This window comes from Pinus tabuliformis, chromosome 8, assembly GCF_031772625.1.
Source record: "Pinus tabuliformis cultivar Carrire ecotype Pingquan chromosome 8, CPIR1, whole genome shotgun sequence".
Lineage (NCBI taxonomy): Eukaryota > Viridiplantae > Streptophyta > Pinopsida > Pinales > Pinaceae > Pinus > Pinus tabuliformis.
This window is the reverse complement of record NC_142294.1, coordinates 1,425,940,205-1,425,953,589: the sequence shown is the minus strand read 5'-3', so window position 1 is coordinate 1,425,953,589 and position 13,385 is coordinate 1,425,940,205. Positions and strand designations below refer to the sequence as shown.

The 13,385-nt window shown below is 38.8% G+C and overlaps 1 pseudogene; it reads left to right on the top strand.

The window, feature by feature from the left end:
* Positions 1-3,865: 3,865 nt before the first annotated feature.
* LOC149240974 (pathogenesis-related protein PR-1 pseudogene) lies at positions 3,866-4,375 on the top strand (annotated as a pseudogene).
* Positions 4,376-13,385: the final 9,010 nt, after the last annotated feature.

Genomic DNA, 13,385 nt, shown 5'->3' with positions numbered 1-13,385 from the left:
CAGACAGGAATTCCACCGCAGATGACAAATCACACAGACTGCAGAGCTAAACAAGCAACTAACAATACCCGAGCAGCCAGGAACTTCACCGCAGACGAAAAATTGCACAGACTGCAGAGCTAAACAAGCAAGTAACAATACCAACCCAAAGGCCGCAAAGACAGTAAACCCCAAAGGCCGCGAAGACAGTAAAACCCAAGCCGAACTTTCCAACATGTCGAGCAGGAACAGCTGGCCGCCGATCAGACCACCATACCGCATGCCGACGACAGCCAAGACAAACCCTCAGTATTCAACCAGAATGCCATTAACTTATAACGTTCAATTAACCATGGACTCTTGCATGCACGTAAGAGAAACCCTCAGTATCTAACCAGAAGGCAAACCCTCAGTATTCAACCAGAATGCCATCGCCGAACTCACCAAAGCCACACCAAGCAGGCAGGAACTCCACCACAGACGAAAAATCGCACAGACTGCAAGCAACAATACCCAGGCAGGCAGGACCTCTACCGCAGACCAAACATCGCACAGAACAATACCAACCCAAATGCCGCGAACACACTAAAACACACCCCATGGCTTCCAGCATCTCGAGGACGGACACCTGGCCGCCGATCACACCACTAGATCGCATGCAACCACGTGCCCCTCACGCGCGCCACGTGCCATTCGCCTCGAACCATGCGAAGCGCGTAATAAGACCCCCAACCGTTGCCGCCCCGTAAACCTTAATCCGACTTAGGAAAAGGGGCAAATATTTCCCAATATCGCCGCGGTCAACCCAAAGTCAGCGATCTATCGATCGCTTATAGTCCCCGGCAGGGACTAATAATGCGCTACATAAAGAAAGTTTATTATTAATAAGATATTAATTTAACTTTGTTATCAATGAGAATGTAAGATTAAAGTTTATTAATTAAAATGTAAACCAATTAATATTAAAGAAATTTGTATAATTGGGAGAGAAAAAACGTTTTTTAATTAAAGTATATTTTATATGAGAATATTTTATTAGAGGGAAGTTAATATTATTTTTGGTTTTTTTTTTTTTCAAATAATAAAAATGATATAATTTAAAAATAAAATAAAATTATATGATAAAAATATAGAGTTTAGATTGGTTGTTTATAGGAAAAATTTAATAAAATCTAAAATTATTGTATCTTCAAGGAGAAAGAAGATAAAATGTTGCTTAAGAACTGAAAATATACCTTAGATTTACCAATATACTAGCCTTTCAGGTCATAAGAGAGAAACAAGTACATAGAAACTATGAAACCAAAGATATAACAAGAATAAAGAGATTAGGAAGATAGGTTCAAATTTGTTGTCAGAACATGGATCAGCCCCTTGTTGTGGCACAATGAGCTTTCATTAGTAGGAGGAATTCTTGGGTACTTCTTGATGTGGTCCAGTTGCCAGTTCAGGCCCATCATGTGTTGATGGAGATGCTCCATGGAGAAGAGGTCCTCTATTCTCTCGTGTTGATCGAGGAGAACCTCGCCCGATAGGTATTTCATGTCCTAGTACAAGTCCACTGTTTGCATACAATGATTGAAATGCCCATGTGTGAGCCCTATGTTAGAGACCCAATCAACCAAATCTACTAGGACCTCAATGTAAGAGAGGAGGTGCCTTTGATCATTGCCTTCCCTCTTGGCATGAGTGAGTTCTCCCTAACTGGGGTACAGGAAGATCTCGAAAGCAAGTGTTAGTTTCATCACTCCGTGATGATTTGATTCATTGCCACAACTTGCCTTTTCTTGATAGTACAGTTTGCCCCTACGGAGCAAGGCTCACTTACATGGCATGGTGATTGCACAAGCATTTGAAGAAGGCCAAGGAGTAGGTAAGGATGTGCTAGGAGAGATAGAGATTGGCATGCATAATTATGTGGATGGTGTAACAAATCTATGACCAGTCCCTAAGATGTGGTGTGTGGAAGAAAAATGGAGGCTTATAGAGTGGCTAAGATAGTGTCAATGGGTGGTAATACCAATAGAAATTAACCTTGAAAAGAGCTATGACAAAAAAGGTTGGAGAGCATCCCAAAAGTGCAAATAGTTGGCATCTAGTTGAGGTTGAAAAAGGACCGAGTTGCTACAAGGAGTGATTGTCCACACAAGAACACCAAGAAAATAATACTTATGAAAAACCTGCAAAGGGAGAAATTTTAAGCTTCCTAAGGAAATAGCCAATCTAATTATGTGATGAAGATTCACTGCTAAAGAGTACACTAGCCTACTTCAGTGGTCTATATAAGTTTCTATGTAGAGAACCCTATTATTGAGCATAATAGATTGTCATTCAAGATGGAAAAGGGAATTTCCCAACTTCATGGAAAAAAGTGTAGTATGGCTTGCCCTTCCCTTTCTCTAGTACCACTTGGAGAGCTAGAAAGAAAGAATCCTTGCGAGCATGGCTCATAAAATTGAGCTAACGTAGGCTCCCCTTCACCAATTGTATTATTGAATTGAGGTGAGAAGTGAACTCGCAACACTGCCAAATTGGCTTTTGTGTTTACACTTTTGTGCTAATAATCCTTTTGTCTTAGGTGGCTGACCTTTGCGGAGCTCTAAATTGTTGTGAATGGGGAATTGAATCCCATTTCTAGTGGTGGAAGAGTGTCTTGCGTAGCACAAGATAAAGAGAAAGTAAAATCATGCAAGGAGATTGTGTAGGGTGTAGGAGAGATGGATCTATTTTGATTTTTATGGAAGAGTGTCTTGCGTAGCATGAGACAAAGAGAAAGTACAACCATGCAAGAAGATTGAGATCGTGTAGGGTGAAGGGGAGATGGATCTATTTTGATTTTTATTTATTTTTATGACATTTCACAATACTCACTAATTTTATTCTTTTATTCTTTTAAGTATTATATGTAAATTATAATATTATAGAATAGCATTATTGTACAACTATTCCATTAGTAGGTATCTAATGGATATTAAAAACTATCTAGTTAGACTCAAAGCTTACTTCTTTAAGACCACCAAGTAAATAATTCAAACAGCTGACCACCAACTAGATAATTCAGAGGACTTACTCTTTTCTTAAATAAACAATGATAAATCAACCTACAACCACTGATAATAACTATAAATACTAAGTTAACAACTAAATTATAATAAAATTTTCAACTATATTAAAAAACCAAAACACAACTTCTCTAACCAACCAACTTATCAATTCTAATGGATTTATTGTTAATCCAATAGATTCATTCCCAAATTAAAGTTGCTTCCTGGCGAAGATCGACCTCCCTGTACTTCGCGAATGGTCACCTAAACAATGCCATTGAGCTAAGATTTTTGTCGACAGAGGTCGACCTGCTTCTACCTCTTGAAACATTTCGTGAATGATACCATATCTCAACCTTTTTTTGGATTCCACACATGAAAGGATCTGATAGGGTTTGTGATTCCTTAGGAAATCGTAAACGCAGCCACGTCAGGGAAATACGCGTCTTCATGACGGGTGTCCTGTACCGTCAAAGTCAAACAACGACGCACGCGTTCCATTATGTTCATAGGCTGGGCTTTACGCCAGATGCTCAGTGTGCAAAATATGCTCCCGCCAACTCTTCTAGAAGTTTATAGTTAAAAATAATCTGATCCAGCCATGGATATCTATCTGATGTCTGCGATAGCTTATCCCCTATATTTTACCGCATACGTTTGGGCCACCACCTACTATTTATCGAATTCTCCCTTCATATTAAACTGTCTGGGCTTTCTATAAATTGTCTTCATAAAGAAGATATAAACAAGCCAAGTGGAGGGCGATCTTAAAGTATTTTGTTCTTCAATTTCAGGTACATTTGTCAAGTACCAGCTGCTACTTTGTTATTGTTTCCCTAAAAATGAGACAGCCATCGTTTCTGCTGGTTGTAGTAGCTGCCTTGAGCCTTCTAATCTGCAGCCTACAAATGGTTACAGAAGCAGGTACGAATGTTAGTCAAACCATTCAAGGATTTGTGGTTCCGCAGAACGAGGCAAGAAAACAAGTGGGAGTCCCTCCACTGAAATGGGATGTGAAACTCGCAACATATGCTCGCGTTTATGCAAGGGAAAGAAGAGGTGATTGCCTTCTTCAGCATTCGAATGGTCCATTCGGAGAGAACATATTCTGGGGTAGTGGTAAAGGCTGGAATGCTACAGAGGCAGTGGGTGCATGGGTTGATGAAAAGAAGTGGTATAACTATGCAAATAATAGTTGCAGCTCCGGCCAAGACTGCACGCACTACACTCAGATTGTCTGGAGAATGACAACTAACGTTGGATGTGTCGTCATCAAATGTAACAGCGGCGACACGTTCATCACATGCAATTACTACCCTCCTGGAAACTATGTTGGAGAGAGACCATACTGAAACATTGGCGCCCACTATTTAACATTCATTCCCACGCTTGTATTTCCAGCTTCTTCCATATTCTTTGTAACATACTGGATATTGATTTCATTCTTTCTCACTACCATTTGTATTTCTTTCTCAGAATCATTTGTGTTCATTATCCTATTCATATTCTTCCGATTCAGGATGTATATTACTTTCTTTAAACGTAATCACACATAAGATTTTCTGATGCTCACGTTGATTGAATAAGCTGCTGGAGTCTCATATTTTTCAGAACATCATGAATGGTTGCCATGATTTTCCAGTGCAAATGTCATTATCAATGGTACTGGATCCGTATAAAACGACCATAAGTGAACCTGATCTAATCTTATTATTTTTCCTTAAATTTAATGGAATGAGTGACAAAATTACAACGAATTGCAATGCCAGTTATCACCAACCTTCAAAATAAAACCAAGTGGTGCATGTCGAGGTAAAGCATGGTGTATTTGGCATATTGAAATTCCGACTGTCGAAATCTGATCTCAAACCTGGGTGAAAATTTAAAATCTTATGAAGCTTTTTTAACATTCAAGGTATTGTGATTCCGCAGAACGAGGCAAGTAAACAAGTGGGAGTCCGTCCACTGAAAAGGGATGTCATGCTCGCAACGTATGATCATGTTTACACAAGGGCAAAAAGAGGTACAAATTTAAAATGTTATGGAATCCTTTTTAACGGGCGTTTGTTGGGTTATTTGTTTGCCCTTCTAAAAATAATGCACGGGTTTCCTTTTACTTCCTTTCACATATCTCTAGGTAGCTGCTCGATTTGCAGAGTCTCACCCAATGTGTTTGAGGGATTTGCCAATCATCACAAATACATCCAAAACTGAATTGAAAAAATTTATAATATATTTTTTTATTTTTCTACTGTTAGCATTAATTGAAAAAGTTTATAATATATTTTTTCATTTTTCTAAATTTTTCCATTTTTAAAATTTCAAGTTTACCATTCTTAATTTATTTTCAAATTAGTTTAATAAATAATTATATATATATATATATATATATATTATATATATATATATATATAATTTATTTTCAAATTAGTTTAATAAATAAATAAATATATATATATATATATATATAATAAATTTTATCTATTTTATTAGTCAACTGTAGATTTTTCCAACTGGATAAATAAATTCAGAGCAGTTAAAACATTATTTGCATATTTAATCTATACAAATTTATCAACTTAAATTTATTTTTCATGTCGTAAAAAAAAAAACTAACCAAAACAATGCTGCAAAATGTGTTCTATTTTATCGCTGAATTACCGTTGTTCCTTTCGATAACATAAATCTATATATTGACAATAAATCTATATATTAACATTCAGACGGACAACGTACTCCGTCGTATAATGTGAATAGATCGATTATTTTCGAGGTTTCCTTGCAATGCAATAAATTTATATATTAACAATATTTGGTGGTCATCTGAATATGTTTTATTTTTAATCCTTTTATAAATAGGGTGCCTGTTGCATACACGCAAAGCAAGGGCTATATATAACATTATATAACATTGTCCAAGTAAATACCAAATATTACATATTAAGATGTATATTTTTAATTATTATTATAATATAATTATGGTATATTTTTAATTATTATGATTTTTTCCCAAGGAAAAATCGTAATCTTTTATTAATTTTGGAAAATTACATATAGTATATGTTTGACAGCATATGCATCACTTGTCTTTTTGAAATATGTCAAAAAACCCATTTCTGTGAATGGCTATAATATAACAAAATTCACCACGCAGGGTGATAACCAGATAGGGTCTATTTATATAAGTTCATGAACCGTGTTGTGAAATATATACACCTTGCGGGGTGATTTGCATAAATTAGAACTATGATATATACATCATCATATATAACTGGAAAAACATAAAAAAATTTAGGTTCCATCAACCCGGTGATATCTCTGATCTATGTATGGTTTATAGTAGTATTGGTAATGAGTAGTACCCCTTTGCTCATGAATTATCCACTTTCCTCTAGGCAGTAGCGTGGGAGATTGGAGCCCACATGCGAGCCAGCCACATAGCCTAGTAGATAATCAAAGGTAGGCAGGGGAGATTGGAGCCCACATGCGAGCAGTGCCAAGATTTCCAAGCTGCTAATATGCTATCCCCTTCCCATTCGCCAATAAAATGAATCTTAGCAGCTACAGATCTCCATAGATATTTTGTTATTTTTCAATTAAGGAAGAGGTGCTCAGTCGATTTTGAGTTTTGTTTACATAGAATGCACTTGTGTGGGCCATGAATGGCTATGTGGGTAAGGGAGTCCCCCGTGGGAACTTTATTGCTAAGAATGCACCAAAATAATAGTCTGGTTCGGGGAAGGGATTTAAGTTTCCATATGATATAACACCAGATTTGCATGTGCTCAAGTATTTTTCTTTTTAGCAGACTCGGATAACCATCCTTTGGTGAGTAAGTTCCCTATTCTGCCATGCACCACATGAGTTCAGCCGGACCCTTCTTAATTCAGATATGAGACTTGATCAGTGCGGAAGTATAATTGTTCCAAGAATGATGCCATTGGGGTGGTATGTTGAGCTGAGATGTTGATTTCCATGCTTGTGCGAAGATGGTGGAATTGTCCTGATCTGCTATTTGAGCAATCACACTGATGTCTCTCTGATTTAAGTGAAGGATTAGCTCTCTAGGAAGTTGGCATCTGCCTCCTCCCCCCATCCAAGGATCCATACCAACGCGCACTTTTGTGCCTTAAATATCTTCTAGACCAGAGGATTTCGAATGAGAGGGAGAGAGTGTAGAAGTTCTTTCCAAACCGATGAAATGCCTATCCTTGTCCATTGCGGCATCCTTATCTAGTCCATTAATTGTAGAGGCCATATATATTTATGATAAGAGACAGATGTCCATAGATTCTGTTTGGTGAGGAGGGTCCAACCCATTTTAGCAGCCAATGCTTGTGCAAATAAGGTTAAATCCTTGAGTCCCCAACCTCCCCATTTCTTGGGCAATGTGATCTTGTTCCAGCTTACCCATGCAAATGTTCTCTTGTCCTGACAATCGTTCCATAGATATCTGCAACAAATTTGTTGGAGATGAGCTAGTGTACTTCTGGGAATCCATGCTAATGCCATCCAGAATACAGGGGTAGCTTCCAAGACTGATTTGATGAGCACAAGTCTTCCAGCTCTGGACAAAAAGTGGTGGCACCAATTTGATAGCCTTTTCTCTAATTTGGTTACTAACCAGATCCAATCTGCGATCTTTTGGCTTAGGGGCTTGATCCAGAAACCTAAATATTTGAAACCCTGATTAAGAGGACGGGTACAGAAAGGGAAATGCTGAAGTGAAAATCTGGATTCCTACACGGATGTATAAGCCAGAGTGATGGTAGATTTTGCATGATTTTCCAGCATACTAGTGACCCTAGAGAAGATGGATAGAATCTTATCAAAAGCTATCGAGTCTCAAATGCTGCCATCCAGAAATATCAGAACATCATCCACAAAAAGGAGATGTGTGAGATAGCATTGATCATTTATTTTCAGCCCAAATAATTTGCCACTTTGCTTTTCATGATCGATTAACCAACTGAGACCTTCCATGATGATCAGGAAGAGAAGAGGGGATAGTGGGCATCCTTGTCTGAGTCCCCTTTCAACATGGAAAAAAGGAGAGGCAGAGCCATTTATAAGGACACTGAAGGATGGAGTGGAGATGCAGGACATGATCCAGGTAGTGAATAGGTGCGGGAATCCCAGGTGGATAAGAAGCATTTTGATATAAAGCCAGCTAACTCGATCAAAAGCTTTTGCCAAATCAATCTTAAGGATGATGCCCTTTAGCTTCCTGGATCTAATTGAGTGAATAGCTTCTTGTGCAGTGCCAATGGCTTCATGGATCTAACGGTCTTCCAGGAAGGCAAACTGTTCAGGTAAGATGTGATGAGAGAGAATGGGTCTCATTTGATTTGCTATGATCTTGGATATGATTTTGTAGAGGCAGTTACAGAGGGAGATGGGACGGAAGTCATTGAAGGATGATGGGGAATCCGTCTTGGGGATGAGGGTGATGAAAGTGGAATTTATGGCATTGTACAATTTGCCTGTAGTCCTGCATTCCTCCACAACTTGGAGAAGGTCATGTCCCAAAAGCTCGTAGAAAGCCAGATAGAACTCAATAGTCCACCCATCTGGCCCCGGGCTTTTGTCTTTTTTGAACCACTTTAAAGTCCCTTCAAGTTCAGCAGGTGTAACAGGTGAATTGAGATCATGTGCTTCCTCCTCCCCTATAAATCTAGGGAAATAGCCTGCCACTTGAATGGTATTAGCTACGTTGGCCTCTAGTGGAGATTTGTATATATTCCGGAAGTGTGAGGTGCCTAAAAGAGATAACTTTTTGAAAGAGTTAGCTATACCTCCATCTGGAAGAGGCATTTCCAGATTGTAGTAGCTATCTTCCTTCTTTTTGCAAAGTTCTGGAAAAAAAAATTGTGTTATCATTGCCAGCCTGTAACCAGATTGCTCTACTCTTCGGTCTCCAAGTTTGTTCTCTTTCCTTCAGGATCTTATCTCTCTGTTTTTTGAGTTCAATGAGATGTGATTTCTCATTTCCAAAAGTAAGTCTCTTGTTGCTGTCATCCAAAAGCCAGTCAATTCTGCTTCAATAGCTGATAGGGTCTGATCATCCTTCAATTTTTTCTCCTTTGCCCAGGTGATGGATAATTGTTTAAGCTGAGATAAGTTGTGGCAGAAACCCTCAGCTAATTATCTGTGACTCGATATAGGATGGGATACCCAATAGTCCGAGACCAACTTGATATATCCCAGGTCTTGGAGCCAGACATGATTGAATTTGAATGGAGACTTTGGTTTGGCTTTAGGTCCCAGGATTTCCAAATAAATAGGTGAGTGGTTTGATATTCCTCTGGACCCTACCCATTGTCTATATCTATTGAGCTGCTGAAGCAAAGGCACTTTAATCAGGAAGCGATCAAGCCTTCTAGCCAGAGCTGCATCCCCAACTCTTCGGTTTCTCCAAGTGGGCAAGGGCTTGTTCATTGGGACATCAGTGAGGTTATGTAGATCCAGAGTGTCCCTGAAGAAATCTGACAAGGGGTCTATTTGAGCTTGGGATCCCCAAGATTCCCCAAAACCTACGGAGAAGTTTAGATCCCCCCCAATAATCAATTGATCAACAACTGTGATTTCCAAATTTAGGAAACGCTGCCAGAATTCATCTCTCTGCTAACAAGGTCCATACACATTGATAACTCTGATGTTCATGCCTAGGTCAGTAGAGAATATGTCCATTCCAATGAAACCTACTCCTCCCCAAGATGCTGATACATTTATGGAGTAGGGATCATATCCAATCGCTAGTCCCCCTGATCTACCCACAACATCAATAGAGAGGAAATGCCAACCCGGTTTTAATGATGCTAGGGTTTGGTTGATGGACTCAGCATTTCCCAGGGTTTCTTGCAACATGATTATATCCACAGGTTCAGTATCAAATAACCTTCGCAAGGCTAGCTTTCTGGAGGCATTAGCCATGCCTCCGCAATTGAAGGAGATGCATTTCATGGTGGAACCCTCCCAGGGGTGTTCATCGCTCTAAGAACCCCTTCAAGATTGGATTGTTTTCCAATGACTACTTCAACCCCGACCTTCAGAATGGCTTTAGAAAGATTAGATTTACGACCCTGAGTTGATTGAATGACCGGCCTAGGGAAGGAGAGACCTAGACCAGAGGGATTAATGGTTTCTGGGATGAAACGAGATCGAAGGTTGTATGAATGGGGCAAAGCAGGTCGATCCATGACCGATGGCAAAGGGGAGGGTGGAGGGGGAGGAATAGATGGAGAGATGGTGGAGATGAATGGAGGGGGCGAGGAGATCGCACAAGGAATAGAGGGAGACATATCCAAAGCAGATGATGAATCTAATGATGCACAGTAAGCAAAAGAGACTGAAGTAACATTTGAGATAGGGGAGGAAAAGAGAGATGTACCCACTTTTTTTGCAGCCTCAGCAGCTCTAGCATGGGTCAATGGAGGCGATGGCCTTCTATGTAGCTCATCCGCTGCTCTAGATGATTTGCCTTGATCATGTGCCCCATGAGCCAATACTGGAGTACTGGCCTGTTTGACTGTTTCTTTTCCTTTTTGGGTAAGAGGTGAGATTTGAGGGTCAGTTAATTTCATGAGTAGAGGACAATCCTTGTAGATATGCCCTACCTTGTGGCATCTCTTGCAGCGAAAAGGAACCCCCTCATAGTCCAGGATCTGGACTCTAGTGTAATGCCACCATTTTAGTGTGATTTTCTCTTCCAGGCCCTCCCGCGTATCCAAATATACCAAGATTCTATCCAATGCTCTATTCTTGGTCTGCACATAGGTCTTGTCGTAATCCAGGTATGTGCCAAGGGCATTCCCAATCCTTACAAAGACTGCTTCAGACCAATATTGTAGAGGTAGCCCTGGTAATCGAACCTAGATGGGTCCAACACCTATTTGCTCCCTTTCTGGGTCGAATAATGGACTCCAATGCTTGAGGAGGACCGGCGCCATCTCAATGTGCCAGTATTTCACAAGAACTAGCTCTGTGTAGTCTGCCTTGGAGAAATGCAGTGCAAACCATCCCCTTGCTAGATTCTGAACCTCCGGTAACTCTTTGAGTGTGCTGCCCCAAATTTCCTTGACCCACTTGTTAATATTTCCATTGTGTATGCCCTTCCTCTGACATGCCCAACCAAAAGCGTATTTGCCTTGTCCGCGACCTCTCCCATCTGAATGTCCTCTCCAAATATGATTGTGAGATCCTTTGAGGTGGATTTCACACACTTTACCTTCCTCTTCCCTGTCCATGGAGTTGATGGATGTCCTTGCAGTGGATCTGTGCCTTCTTGATTTTGTTGTGGTGCTTTGACTATAATCACGGGGGTTTTGAAGCTGCCTGAGGGGAGGGTGCTAGGGTTTGGAGGAATTTTGGGATCCAGACATGATGGGGGTGGGGGAATGTTCGAAGGGGTCAGATCGAAAGATGGCAACAGAGGAGAGATTGCGGTGAGAAAATTTAGGGTCCTGGGTGAGAGCGAAGGGTAGTCAAGGCCCGGTGAATCGATAGAGAGTGAGCCAAATTGTAAGGTGGAGGAGGTATGGCCAAGCAAAGAGACAACTGGCGCGGAGTCAGGGTAAAACGAAATTGAGAGCGGAAGTGATACAGTGCTGGAAGGGTTAGGGTTAGGGCTACGAAAGATAGACTGCCCGTGATACGGATCCTGGGAGTAGTCTACCTCCTCGAAATCCATACTATCCATGATGTCGAAACCTGCCACCGCGACCGCCGAAGAGACAGTTGACCATGAATGCAGGGGCCGGATGGCGACTGTTGTCGGGAGGGTGGAAGACTGTTTGCAGCATATACCATGCTTAGCTGCAGTAAACAATTGTTAACCTAAGACTTTGCTAGGGCGACGGTGTGCGTGGTTCATTCCGTCCTGCGGCCACGTCAGAGCCATCTCTCAGATCCTATTCCTTAATTATTATTACTTTCAATGGGTTTGCCTTTTTATTATTAAGTTATAAACTAAATATATTTTGTAAAAATTATAAATAATAATATTTTATTTTTATGGTTGAATTGAAAACAATTATCATATTAAAAACTTTGATATTAAACTTTTTTTAGTTAAAGTTTATTTCAGTTCAATGATTTATATAAGTAAATTGAAATTAATGGATATAATTGGAATGGAAATTATTTATAGAATTCTAACCTTGAAGCTAATGAAAAAAATGCTACAATATCTACACTATTCCACTTGTATAATGGGCAATACTAACTTAACAAAAACCAAAATTTACAAAGCATCAAAATGTTGCATTAAACCATGAGGAATTATTCATCCACTTTAATTTCTGAGTCTATTGATCAACCATTAAGGAAGGAGAATATACCGCCTTTTCCTGTGCCACCAAATTTCACCCTTATTTAACATTGATCCCAAATTAACCATATGACCAACCTTTTGATCTTAAAACGTGGAGATATTTTTTCTTGGGTGTAGACTAATACAAGTGATAAATACTTTTGAAAATATGGCATAACCTTGAATCTCAAGGAAGAGATTTTGAATATAAATCATGAATTATATTCAAGGAACCACAAAAAACAATCATCTCATGGATTCCCAGATTCACAATTTGCCTCTACCATAGAGCATTCAACAACACTATTGGAACCGTGACCTAAACCCTAAGCATACCTATGTTTTTCTTGATTCTTAGGGAAGAAAATTATCCCCCTGCCACATTATGGTTGTAAGTTTGCCTTGTCACATTTAAGGAACATTTTTTTAATGATCATTATCATCATTTAATTATGGTTATTAGTTACATAGACATTATTGCCATGATTTTTATTAATTCTATATTTTTTGTGGTGAGTTTACATTGTTTTTATATGAGTCTATATGGTTGTTATAATTTAGATATTATTATATAAATATCATGGTTTTGGTTTTGATTAGAAGAAGGATTCAAAAGTCTTAATTTTAGTTATTAATAATTAGTAGGTAGATGTTAGGGATTTAACCTCCATGGATATTTCAGGATATTTTTAGTAATATACAAAAAGCAAAGCTTTATATTTATCTCCAAAGTAGTTCTAATTTTTTTTTTTAATAAAATGATTAATTAAAAAATGTTATATGAACTAGTGTAATATAAAATGACTTATAGTTTTTTGAGCATGTGGTATTTATAAGCCATAGTATTGGCGCATGACATTGTCACAAAGCATATTTATAAATTAAGCATCTTCATAATAAAGAGGAGGCCAATGCCCATTGTTAAAAACTTCGATACAATTTTTTAAATCTAAATATGTTTAATTTATATATTATTTATTTTATAATTAATACAAATTAATTTTTATGTTTTCTCTAATTTTAACAATGTCCAGTTTATCATGAAGTAATTA